Consider the following 14186-nt stretch of genomic DNA (forward strand, 5'->3'; position numbering starts at 1 on the left):
CAACCAAAAAAATGACTACATTCAACCAATGTGTTTAACCAACCATAACCATGATTCTGGTATGGTAACAATATCAGCATATTTCAGAAGAAAGTACACCATTAACTTGTCTTCTTTGAGGACAGGGACCATGTCTTAGTCATTCCTGTTTATTCAGTCCCTACATAGGGCCAGAAATACAGTAGACAATGAGTGTAAATGCTTGCTGAGAGAAGGTTGTTGTATAGACAGTGTTGATATATTGTCCTTTCTGAATATTTACGGAATAGTTGAAATATATAGAACAACAACTATTATTATTCACTTATGTTAATATGTTTAAATCACAGAGCACAATATCAATTCAGTTGATGGTAAATAAAGCTGGCAACTACCTCACAACCACTGCTGGCTCCCTGCCCATCCTGCAATGTCTTTGATGTCTGTCAACTAGGTTATGATGGTTAAAGATGTGAGGAGTCTTTTTAGTTGTGCCCTCACCACATCACACCACTACTTAGTCTCTAGCTCCATTCCCTGGGGTTAACCCCCTTTCCACTCTTTTGGTTATTCTCCACCAGCTGCTTGTATATTACCAAGTCCTCACTGGATTTGGAGCAGGGATACAAGAGTGGAGGCATGTGGTGGTAGATTGTAAGATGGCAGTTGAGGTATCTGCTTCGTCTTTCTGGCCATGATCATTTTTTCCTCCCTTTTCCAATATCTTCAACTCTTCTGAACTGTCAGACAGGAATTAGAGTTTTCCAGGTGGTTATGGGTTTTCCGTTTTACTGTACCATTTGACCTGTGGCTCTCTATGTACCTAACAAGGAATCAGACACATAGTAGATGCTTGGTAAACACTAATTAATTCATCAGCCCCCTGGTAAGGGAGTTCAACAGAGGCACCTCTGAAATACCAGAAGGAAGAGCCAAGGTGACTGATGTTAATAAGAATTTTTTTCATCCCCCAAATCAGCAATAGAATTGCTATTTCCAAAATCAATTCTTAACCAACATAAACCCAATCTAGCAAGCCATATTTCTATTTAGTTCAATTGCTGTCTATTCTACTCCTCTTAGAAGCATAAAAAATGCTTTTTAGTAGGAATCACAGAACCATACACTTCCTACTTTTCCAGCTTCTTGGCTAACTGGAATAGGAAAACAGAAATGGTATTGCCATTAAAACTGAAGTTATGTAAGAGATACTGAGATCATCAAAAGCACTGGGATTCATTTATCTATGAATAATTAAGAATCAAGTTTAAAAAGTGTGTTTTAAAAGATGGCAGATCCCCAATAGCTTAGAAACTTCAGCAGTTGCATTTTTAAAATTACGTTCATCAGCTTTAATACGAAAGACAAAGCTTTCAAACAGAACTCATTGATTCTCTTACTCTTCCTTTTCACTGTTCATTAAAAAAAAATAGGTGTGGGAGTCTCTCACCCATTTTTATGAACATTCTTTAACATTCATTGAACAATTCATGTATATGCTAAGCCTTGTTAGGGAGATAGCATTGGTTTTGCATTTGCCACGGTCTTGCAAAGGCACCTTCTGAGACATTTGTTACTGTAATCCATAAATGGATCATGATTGTACCCTTTGTTTCACCTTAAGCCCAAAGCAGCTCAAGTTAAATGCCAAGCTTCTCTGAGTTACAAATTTAGGATCTTGCTAAAGATGCTTGCTCGCAGGGTGCATTAGCCCACTGCCCGGGTTGATTAGCACGCTCTCTCCAAGTAGTATAGTGACTACCATATGCGCTTATCATTTATCATACTTATATTCATTTTATTCTTATCCCAATAACGACAGCTTTCATGTAAAATGAAAGGAGAAAATGCGATTAATTTCTCAGTACACCTTTCACATCATGCACAAGCACACGGGCTTCTGAATCAAACACGTGTCTTCTCTGAATTTGGATTTTAGTCTCATTATTATTATTGCTCTCATTCAAAAATAATCTGAAGATAATCATTTGTTGTGTCTTCAGAAATGGTCAAGCAATAAAGCTGGCAGTGGGGTAGGGACAGAAAGGAAAGGGGATAGAGGTTTCTGATTTGTCAGTGAGGGGAAAAGCAATGACAATGGAAAATTAAGCCAGTCATCTGGCCTAAGACAATGCTTGTTTTCAAGCTTAATCATTGGAGAATATATCAGAGGTATATATTCAGCTTTGGGGTCAAGTAATTTTGAAAGTCCATTTTGGTGTGGATAGCCAAGAGCCTTAACAAGTTTGAATGAAATCCAACAAGGGCAAACTCTTTTAAGTATGTATTCTATTGGTTCAGAAATAACAGGGTGGATGGCAGGTGGTAATGCAACTCCCCTCTCAGGAAATCTCAAATTAGAAATCTTCCTTACAGTTCTTCACCTGGAGCTGCAAAGACACTTTTGCATGTCCTGTCAATTTAATGACATTTTTCCTTCTTGCTATGGGGCATACAATGGTTAAACAGAAAACAGTTTTTGAGCAGCTGCCGCAAGTAGGGTGGGAAGGATGAGAAGATGTTTACTGGTGTTACTCAAGGAATGTCATGGTGTTTATAGTTAACAGTCCGCGAAGGATGCCTTTCCAACTGGAACTTGCTCAGGAGGGATCCTTTCTGTGGAAGGTTGTGGAACAAATCTCTCACTCTGGTCCGGGAGGGCACAGAATGCTCAGGTTAGACACAGAGCTGCTGAGCACCTTATTTCCCTATAGAAATAAGACGACAGAGATTGCTACTTACAATTAACTTGAGGCCACTGCATTCTTCATGATTTGCTAATAGCAAATAGCAGCACAGACCATGAAGCAAGGACATGACCAGTCAAAACATACAGAACACAGTCGAGAATGTTGTAGGAGGAATGTCAGCGATGCCGGAAAACTGAGAAGCTAGCTAGAAATCCACAAAATGGCTCTCATCGGTTCTTAGGAATATGAAAAATTAGTATGAGAAGCCCAAAGTATTACTTTTATAATTGCATATATTTATGCTTAATTTAATTCACAGTATAGTGAATAGAATTCTCCTTCCAGAGTGTGTGGTCAGACATGCCAAAACTTTCTTTGGCTGTGTTCCTAATGCCCTCCATTTAGAGCAGGGTTTCTTAACCATAGCAGGATGGATATTTTGGACCAGAAAATTCTTTTTGTGGGTGGAATGCCCTGTACATTGTAGGACGTTTAGCAGCATCCTAGGCCTCTACCCACTTTATGTCAGCACTAACCCCATGGGAGTGACAATAAAAACATCTCTAGACATTGCCAAATGTCCTGGGGAGGGAGGGATGCAGAGACTAGATTGCTCCCTTTGAGAACCATTGATTTAGAGGGATATATAAGCCTTATCTTATACTAAAGTCAAGATTCTAGCTGACAGATTTGAAAATTGTCTAGTAGAAATATGGATGGAATCTCGGCAAGGTTTATTTCTGACTATACACGCTTCATGTAAAAGGCAGGGATTGATTTCAGCTAGAAGAAACATTTGTGCTAAGGAAGTTCTTTTTGCCTTCATGGAAAAACTAACCTACAAAATGTAAGGAGTTAAGGAACTGACTCAAGGATTTCCAGATGTCATCGGAGCTTGGCTCAAAGTAAACATTCCATCACTTATTTTCGGAAGGGATGAGTTTTTTTTTAGTTTGTTTTTGGCTTTTTTTTTTTTTTTTTTTGGCCTCTCCATTTGCTGCCAGTTCAGTACAAAGCCAATTGAAATAAACCATTTTCAACTGCTTACCTACTTAAAGAGCATTTTTAAAACTCATTAACCCTCTAAGCATCTCCATTTGGTTATTTTTAGTTATCCATGGCCATGTAGGATTTCACTATTCCCCAATAAGGATAAAAACAAATTAAAAAAAATATCTCCAAAGACACTAGCCACTTCAGGAAGAGTTTATTAAATTAGCAGTTGAGGGGGTTCCCTGGTGGCGCAGTGGTTGAGAGTCCGCCTGCCGATGCAGGGTATACGGGTTCGTGCCCCGGTCCGGGAGGGTCCCACATGCCGCGGAGCGGCTGGGCCCGTGAGCCATGGCCGCTGAGCCTGCGCGTCTGGAGCCTGTGCTCCGCAGCGGGAGAGGCCACAACAGTGAGAGGCCCGCGTACCGGAAAAAACAAAATTAGCAGTTAACACATCAGCACCTTGGAGGGTGGAAATGTCATGTGATAGATACCATCTGCAGCCTCTAAGACTCACCGTTTTTCAGCTCAGGTAAGTAATCAGTTGTGCAGGTATTTGCCCAAATTATTTAAAACTCTTGATTTCTAAATATTGAGAAGATCTAGTTCAAAACAGGTGGTCACATTGTTAGTGGTATTCATAGTTTGGGCAGTATTGCTAATTAACAGATTCATTTTGACCCTCAATTTTTTTCTTGGTTGTCAAGGAGGTAAGAGAAAAGCTGTTTTATAAGTACCTTTTATGGGCCAGGTGAGAAGTTGGCTGACAGAGTATACAGATTTTATGCACTTAGAATTACTCGAGGGATTAAAGTAGTCTTAGAGAAGAATGTGCATAATTTATATAATCTCAGAGGAAAGTCTTTTATATTTGCTTAGGGAGAGGCAAGGAACGGATGAACAGAGGAGATGGGCTTAGGGAACACCAGGAATTTGATATGACTGGAGCATTAGAGAGGTATGTGTGTGTGTGTGTGTGTGTGCATGTGTGTGTGTGAGTGTGTGTTCATTTGAGCTCTACACTTGGTAAGTATTCTGTTCATTGCATCTACCTATAACTTCAGAGATGTATCAAGGATGAATTTGTCTCTGTAATAGTTTTTCCACAACACTGGTGAGTTGTCAGGGAAGATACAAATTTGTAAGCCTATATTCTGGTCCACCCATTAATCACTCAGCATAGGATTATTCTGCTACCATCAATGGTAAATTTAGTATCAAATTAGATAGCGTTAGATTGTCTTCTGGACCTGTAAACTGAACTTTTGTAGTAAATACATTTTTATCTAGACTTTGAACTACAAGCCAAAATTAAAGGTTTGGATTTTTTTGTTTGGTTTGGTTTTCTGTTTTTTTGTTTTTTGCTGTACAGCCCAAATTTCTCCCTATTTTCCTCATATGTAAAAATCACAGCATTAAAAAACTGAGTGTTAGTTGCATAAGAAAATTTTGTATACAGAAATACCATAGATAATTATCATTCACTAAAATAATTTTAACAAAACTGGTTAGCTTATTGATTGATAAAAATATTAATAAAATAAACAGGTAAGGGTGACTCAATTTTAATACCCCGTAGTGTAAGATTACCAACTGAGAAAACAATTATTCCCCTAAATAATGGTTTGTGTTCATGTTGTATATTTCTGCTGTTCTCCAATGTCCTCAATATCGGTCACTGCCGGAGGCAAGTGTTAGACAAGACAGACAAATGGTCTGATCTAGAATGGCAAATTCTATGTTTCCTTAATACAGTCTCCTGGAATGACAGCAGTTATGTATTTTTAAGTCGGCTCTTCCATTATGGCGATAAATGGTTATTTAAATACAGTCAGGTTCAAATTACACTAGTGGAAAATGCAGCAGGAAAAAGTATCAAAGACAAAGAACTTTTAAATAAATCTCATTTCTCCTCCCGCCATATGAGGTAATTTCCATGCCAGACGGCAGATGTTTATGCTGGTACTTCAAAGAAGTAAAAATTAAATGGATCTCAAAACTTAATTGTTTTTAGTTTTAAAATGCTCTCCAAAAAATGGGAAGTTTAGAATGATCTCAAAAACTCAGGATCTTAATATATAATTTTAATTTGGGAAAAAATAGTCAACTCTTAAGTCATTCAATTTTTTTAGAGTCCATTACTGAATTTTGATATTATTTTTCAATCAATTTAAAAGATGCCATTTTTTCTAGAAGGGATGGCCAAAAATCTTCAAAGGACTATATTTTAATGTGTAATGATTCAATCGGCTCTTTAAAACTGAGCAACAGATGAGGTGTTTAGACACTGTTAATCATTGTCTATATCAGTATAAATCAGAAAATTACCTATACAAGACTGTTTTTTTTTTTTTTTTTTTTTGCGGTACGCGGGCCTCTCACTGCTGTGGCCTCTCCCGTTGCGGAGCACAGGCTCCGGACGCGCAGGCTTCAGCGGCCAAGGCTCACGGGCCCAGACGCTCCGCGGCATGCGGGATCCTCCCGGACCGGGGCACGAACCCGTGTTCCCTGCATCGGCAGGCGGACTCTCAACCACTGCGCCACCAGGGAAGCCCCAAGGCTGTTTTTTTATGATGAGGATCAACACAAGGCAAAAAACAGAGAATCTTCCCGAAACAAACAATTGCTACATGAGCAACTCCTGTTTACCCAGAGGAAACAAATCAACTTACCAATGAGAAACCTCTTCTTGCCTTGAAAGCTTAGTATGATGGAGAAAAATTTTATTAATATAACATGTAAATTAATTGGTCAAAGAAGCAAACTTGACCTGGTTGTTATACAGAGACTTTTAATGTAAATACATTAACACTGATCAGAAATAAATCCTGTTTTCTTGATCTAAAATGCAGGATAAACATTTTAGCAAATATTTCTGGAAATCCCAGCTGAAGGACAGCTCTAAGCCCAAATAACTCTAGCAGTCCTTTAAAACTTTTGTATTTGGAAAAATCCCCCAAACATTTCTTTTTGTACTATAAACAGTATAGAACAATGCCCAATTATGGGAAAATAATATTTAGATTAGTAAATTATAGTGAAACATTCTAATTATTAGTCGTAGGAACTAGAAAATCTGTAATATTCTTGAACTTCTGAATTCTGAACAATTAAGTCAACAAACCTCAACTGAGCCCCAGTGATGAGTTTCCTGTTTTACTATGTATAGAAATATAATTTCTGTGTAAGCAGAAACATGAAACAATCTCTATCCTCAATTTGTTTACAGTTTTTTTGGTGAAGACCTGGAGGCTTTTAGAAAAAGAAGATATTTTCATTAACCAAGGCTAGTTTCAGCTTCAGTTTTTGTTCTTTTACAAAGCCTAAAATACATTCCTGTTGAATTTATTTGAGGCAGAGTTACAAATTGCACAACCAACAAAGGGTAGCTTACTCTGATTATCTGTGAGATGCTGACTTCTGAGGGCACAGCGCCACTCTACAAAGAAGACTTAAGCCTTGACAAGTTTTGCCCATAATTTACTCAAGAGCAGGCATCCTTAACACATCCTTGATGTTCTCCACTCTTCAGTAGGCCACAGACGCTCTCACAGGTCAAGCCAAGCTGCTTAGATTATCACAGTCCTAGTGGAGGATAATAAGTGGGTCCATGGATTCTAGAATGGCAGCTATGGAAAAGAGCATTTTGCATTTTTGTGAGTTAGAGTGCTAACGAAGCTGCAGTAACAAAGCGACCACAAAATACAATCACTCAAATAAAATAGGACTCTAGCTTTCTCACATTTAACAGTGCAGAGATGGGGGAACTTACACACAGCTTTCCCCATCTAGATTCCTTCTGCTTTGTTTTCTACCATTTCTAAGTGTTGCTCATCTCGCATGGGTGAAGCAGGCTCACCACTACCCATGAAAATGTGAGAGAAGTAAAAGACAAGCAGTTTGATTGTTAAAGAAATGACCTAGACATTGAACATATTATCTAGCTGCTAGCAAGATTGAGAAATGTAGTCCCTAGCTAGACAGCCATGTGCCCTGCTAAAACTGGAACTGGGAGCTAGGGAGGATTCTGTTCTTACAAAAAAGAAGGGGTGAATAGACACTGGGAGGGGGCGGGGCAACTAGCAGTCTGTACCTTTAGCATTTAATAAATGGTTTATAAAATAATGCTTTTGATTAATCTAACTTCCAACAAATATTTCCTGAGTGCCTACTCTGTATACAGCACTGCACTAGGCTCCACAAAGGATTTTAACTATATACAGATTTTTACTCAAAAGAAACTCTTGATATTTGTAGAGACATAAGTTTTATACACTGAATACCACCAATAATGTTATCGATAATGTTGCTAATAACGTAATATCGTAGGCGCTCAATCAGTGGTGCAGAAAGTGTGTGATATTAGTGTTCAGTATTCCTTTCCTGAAAGGAAAACTAAAGGAAAAGGCAGCAGCCAGCTCATGGATGCCCATTCTTCTTTTGCACTTTTCACCTAATAATAACAAGGACCCAATACAAATAAGGTCATTTCAGTCTTCAAATAGTAAAATTATCTTTAAAAAATTATATATATATGAAGTTGTATATTTATGTATATATATATGTATATAAACTGACCGAGGACATGCTTATTTTTATTAATTTTGGCATAGAGATTACGCCTATACTACTCACCTTTTAGTTAAACAGCATCCATTCTTATTGTTAGTGAGGATGAATCAATCAACTGCATTCTCTAATGATGGAAGCAGATGGAAATAGAATGAGCTTCTGAATCTTCCTCAAGGGCATTGTAGAGAATGCTGCACCCTTAGCTGAAAATTGCTCAATTTCGCAATGGGGTTGGCCAATGTAGACATAGTCTTATATTTTCACTAATTTTGAATTAATACTCTAGAAACCAGCAGCTGACAATGAGCCTGAACAGTTGGTTTAACACCTGAGGCCTCTTTTAAGAGACCATTCTCATCACAGTCAAACAACAGGAGGATATATTAGAGGGGAAATGAGTGCATTTTCTCTAAGACCACTTAAGTAAGAGTTTCTCTTGAACTAATTAAGATTCAATTCTATTTCAGAAACTAATGTCTGAAGCAGACATTCTGTTTGGGAATAATTAATAAACGAAAGCAGAAGGTTCCAGATCACTCGAAATGGTACTTTTTTGCCTGGTGGATGTTCAATAAAAATGCTTGTTGAAAATAATTAAGTAGAGAATAATATTTTAGACATCATAGCAAACGTTCGAGGTGAATGATTATGGTATATAGAATTATTAATAAGATCTAATAACTTTTTTAAAGCGGAATAACGGACACCCTTGACCATTAAAAACATCCCTGATCCCTTCAACGTTAAGATTTCAGCCCTTACAGTTCTTAGGTATCTGAGGGGAACAAAAGACTGCAGGCTGACTGGTTTTATTTTTTCAGAATAGATTGTGTATAATATGAATTATCATTCCATTTCGAAAGGAAAAATATTTAAATATACATATAAAACTTACACTTTGGATGTGATGGTTCATGCAACCCAATTCAAAAAGATGAGCTGGTCTAAACCAGAAAAATGCTAATGTAGCATGGAGGGAGATATTTTTGCCTGGCAATTTCAATAAGCACTCAAAAGTTGTCTGAGTTGTACTTTGCAGTTCATGTAATAAATTTCTACACATGTAAGCAGTAGGCCAGGAAGCACTGTCTTGCCTTTCACGTAAAGCATCTTTCACAGAATCTTGAAGGGGGATGTTACATTTCTCTTCTAGTGATAATCATACCACGTGAGATTAGTGACTGCCAAAAGCCCTTAGATTTGTATTTTATATCATATGACAACCCCAAGTTTTTTTCAAATAAAGAACCCTCTCTGTGATGCTCCCTGTCATTTTATTTTAATAGCAGAAATAGTCATTCACCAAAGTCATCTGCCACCCACTATGACGTCTCAGTGTCACTCTGCCTTCTACAAGTTGCATAGAACTGGGATTATTGGGGGAGAAGTGGTAGTTATCAGTGCTACAAAATTGTGGGAAATGTGAAATCTTCAGGAAAAAAAGGGGAAACATCAAAATGTTCAAAATTCAAGATTTCAGGGTAAGCAGGTTTTTAATACCTGACACAAAAGAGAAGGTGTGTCAAGAGAAAGAAACATAGAGTTAATTGCTTAACTCCTCCTTTATCTCTGTTACCAGTGTCCATCCAGAGGAAACATATACCTAATTGGGATTCTTACAGTTTTGGGCAGTGGTTCATTCTGTCCCACGCTGATGTAAACAATATCCTCTGCTTTAACTGTCCTAGGAGACTCATTCTTCTTCTGTTCAAGTAGCTCACGTCTAATGACCTCAAAATAGCAATCTTTTCTTCTTCAGTGTAGTATCAAAACCTATCTTAAATCAAGGTTTATGAATTTAAGGTGCGATGACAAAAGTAAGCTATATTAGTCAAGTTTTAATGACGACATTCTCAAAAGTGTCAAAGTCCAATTACAAGTCAAATCATTATGCTGTATACTTCACCTTATACGTACTGTATGTCAATTATATCTCAATAAAACTGGGGAAAAAAATTTAAGTTCAATTACATACAGTCAAATCCTTCACTTTTCATCACACTCATTATGATTAACTTAGATAGCTATTTAAAGATGTCGGGTTTCTGTGAGAGGGATTGGGGGCAAATATCCTGAACCATTCATAAATCTCTTTTTTCTTTTTCCAGGGCACAAAATTACACTACAGTTGCCAGCCTCCTTTGAGGTTCAGTATGGCCTTGTAAATTCTGGTCAACACGTGTGAGCAGAAATCAGAAATGGTGCATGTCTTTTAAAAAATGTAATAACTAGGGCTTCCGTGGTGGCGCAGTGGTTGAGAGTCCACCTGCCGATGCAGGGGACACGGGTCCGTGCCCCGGTCCGGGAAGATCCCACATGCCGCGGAGCGGCTGGGCCCGTGAGCCATGGCCGCTGAGCCTGCGCGTCCGGAGCCTCTGCTCCGCAACGGGAGAGGCCACAGCGGTGAGAGGCCCGCGTACCGCAAAAAAAAAAAAAAGTAATAACTAGTAATCAGTTTATTATAATCATTCTTTTTCTTTTAAATTTTATTGAAGTATAGTTGATTTACAATATTGTGTTAGTTTCAAGTGTACAGCAAAGTGATTCTTTTACACACACATATGTATGTACTTTTTCAGATTCTTTTCTATTACACGTTATTACAAGATATTGAATATGGTTCCCTGTGCTATAAAGTAAAAGCCTTTTGTTTGTCTATTTTATATATAGTAGTGTGTATCTGTTAACCCCATTTTCCTAACTTATCGTTCTTAAACATAGAAGCAATTGTCTTTAAGTATACACAAATATCTCCATTAAAATGAATTTTCAATTACCAGGGGGGGAGGGGGGGAGGGATAAACTGGGAGATTGGGATTGACATATACACACTACTATGTATAAAATAGATAACTAATGAGGACCTACTGTATAGCACAGGGAACTCTACTCAATACTCTGTAATGGCCTATATGAGAAAAGAATCTAAAAAAGAGTGGATATATGTATATGTATAACAGATTCACTTTGCTGTACAGCAGAAACTAACACAACATTGTAAATCAACTATAGTCCAATAAAACTTTTTTTAAAAATGAATTTTCATCCTTATCCAGAGAGGCCTAAATAGTTTAAAAACTGAGAACACTTACAAACCAAAAGATACGAAAGAGAAAGGCTGAAAGGACTAAGGTTGAAGGGGTGAGGAGATGTAACATTGGGAGCAAAGCCCATCACACTTTATGGAGTAAGAGCTCCAATTCATTTAAATATTAACCAGTTAAATTTAGATCTTAAAATACAAGATGTGGATAGAGTTGAATCTAGTTGATCATACTTTCCCATCAACTGCAGTTCCTTCAGAGTAAAATGAATAGAGAAACAGCTCCATGTATTCACCTTGCCTCTTATAAATTTTGAGTTCAAAGGATTCTGCTTAAAAACAATCTCCTACTGGGTCAGTGGAGCTTTTCTTCCTTGTCTAAGCACACATCTTGTCACCACGCTCCACTTTGCCATTATCCAAATTAAAGTCCAATAAGGAAAGCTTCTAGTCATGCATCTAGGATACATCTGGAGTCCAGGTTGGTCACACATACGCTGCTCTGCTAAGAGGTCATGTTGATGCAGGAGTACAGTATTTTGAGTTTGTTTTTCCAAGTCTGTAGAACACAGAGCACTGCTGTATCAGGTAAACATGTGCACGGGAGAAAACGAGGCATGGGCTCAGAGAAAGCAGTCCAAGGGAAATCAAAAGGACTTTCTCTTTGAGAATTCCCCGGTCTTCGTTTGTAAGGTATCCAATAATTTAATTACATCACATATATAGCAGAGGACTGCTAAGATCTGGGCCGTGGAGGGGCCCCAAGATGGAAGGGTCCTTGGTGTCAGTGTCAGCACATAAAGCCTCATACCAGTCAGGAACGTTGAACTGACTGTCACTTGAGCAGAAAACACATAACTATCGTGTTCAGGGGCCGAAATGTTGAGGTTATTTGTCACAGTAATACCAATGAGTACCATTGTATAGGAATTCAGGGAAGACGGCCTGGTTCGTGAAGGCCTGCCTTCCCGTACTCTACGATGGAATTACAACAACTGATAGCTTGCTGATTGGGCGTTACACTTGCCCTTTAGCAAAACACACACAGCCCTTGCTTAATTATTTCACAGGGATCTTAGAGTTACATTTTTAATCATATAATTTTCTGAAACTGTATGACCATAAAGGTGAAAGAAATCACTCTTTCATCAGAAAAACTACCGATTTTTCCAAAGGAAGAAAAGCAACAGAAAAACTTTTCTCTAGTTGCTACCAGCCCGGGAGAAGAAGGAAGATAAATCATGGAAGCTTTTTCTATCCATGTCATTGGATGCATTAAAGTGGGGAAAATAAAACTGTAATAGGAGAAATGTTCATTTGTGTTTCGACTGCATTGTGTTTCATGATAATTACTGTTAAGCATTCACTATATGCCAGACAGTATAGGAAGTGCTTTTACATAGATTTTATTTTTATTTTTATTTTTTTGCTGTACGCGGGGCTCTCACTGTTGGGGCCTCTCCCGCTGCGGAGCACAGGCTCCGGACGCGCAGGCTCAGCGGCCATGACTTACAGGGCCAGCCGCTCCGCGACATGTGGGATCTTCCCGGACCAGGGCACGAACCCGTGTCCCCTGCATCGGCAGGTGGACTCTCAACCACTGCGCCACCAGGGAAGCCCTACATAGATTCTTTTCCATAAATCTCATGACCTATAAAGTTAGTAGTATTTTTATACCAACTTTACAGATGAAGCTTATAATAGTTAAGTAACTTGCTCACAATCCCATAGTCAGTGATGAAACTGACATTCGAACTTAAGCTAATTCATTGAAATAACTTATTATCCTCTTAGTTTCAGTTGTCCCCAAAGCAACCCCACTTTATTTTGTTTTTTTCTCCCTATTACTTGATCACTTCTATTTTGTTTCACTATTAATTATTCAATAGTCACTTGACCCATTTATCCTACATCATCTTCCTCTGAATATTCTCTTAAATCTCTTCCACTGTGCAAGTAGGTCAAATAATCACCAACGCCATGTGATTTAAGAGACACCAAGAAGGCTTCTTGTTTTATACTATCTCCATTAACAGCCTGACATAGAGCCTAAAAGTTACCTTTTCAGAGCGGTTTATTACGGTTAAGGGACTGCATCTATTAAAACACAAATGCCCCCATGAGTGTTCATTCATTTAATTATCCACTCAATAAAGACTTGTTTTTTAAAAAGCCATTGCAATTTAATCTGAAATTAGATATGAGATTATTTACCAACGACGGAGCTCAGAGAAGAGTGATTAGAAGTGATTAAGCTGGAGGTGATTAACAACAAAAACCACAACACCCAGAACATGAAGCATTGCTCCAAAAAAGCTGACCTGAATTAGACACCATCATGGGAAGCACTGAGCGAGCAGTCTCAAGCAGCCTGGGACTGAGGCACTCAGGATGAGAGTGCCTGGGAGGAAAAGGGATCACTGGAAGAGAGGACAGAGATCTAAAGGAAAGTAGGGGTATGTGAGAGAAAATGTTTAGCAACTTTCCTTTGGCTCTAGACCCATCTGTGTTCTGGGTACCCCCCCCCTCAGCTCGCCCTCCGTGAACTTTGACCCTCCAACCAAACACATGGCCTCTAGTGTTCCCTCAATTTCTGATTTCTTCAGCAGAAAATTGCCACGCCAGATTTTTCACTCACCATTTCACTGAACGATAAGAATAGCTCAAGTGGACGTTTAGTTTTTCATCCAGACCATTGCAAGGGGACACTATAAGAAACTGAGGCTATCCCAGGCAACCCAGATATATGTTGTCCTACGAACAACTAACTTTTATTGAGAGTTCCTTCTGTACCAGGCACTATGTTAAATTCCTTACGTGGACTATTTCATTTAATCCCCACATCAACCTTACATATGAAGCGTCTTCCACTACTATCCTTATACCACTGAGGAAACTGAGATCTAGAGAGA

At 38.5% G+C, this 14186-nt stretch overlaps 1 long non-coding RNA gene across 1 annotated transcript in view; it reads right to left on the reverse strand.

Annotated features, from left to right (window-relative positions):
* The window catches only part of LOC132529808 (uncharacterized), a 28090-nt gene extending 14458 nt beyond the window's left edge, over positions 1-13632 (reverse strand). The window contains exons 1-4 of the long non-coding RNA XR_009543579.1: positions 13596-13632; positions 9835-10004; positions 8295-8355; positions 7054-7288 (exon numbers count right to left, since the gene is read on the reverse strand). This is a non-coding gene — a long non-coding RNA (uncharacterized LOC132529808). The remainder of the gene's footprint in view (positions 1-7053; positions 7289-8294; positions 8356-9834; positions 10005-13595) is intronic.
* Positions 13633-14186: the final 554 nt, after the last annotated feature.

Source organism: Lagenorhynchus albirostris, chromosome 11, assembly GCF_949774975.1.
Source record: "Lagenorhynchus albirostris chromosome 11, mLagAlb1.1, whole genome shotgun sequence".
Lineage (NCBI taxonomy): Eukaryota > Metazoa > Chordata > Mammalia > Artiodactyla > Delphinidae > Lagenorhynchus > Lagenorhynchus albirostris.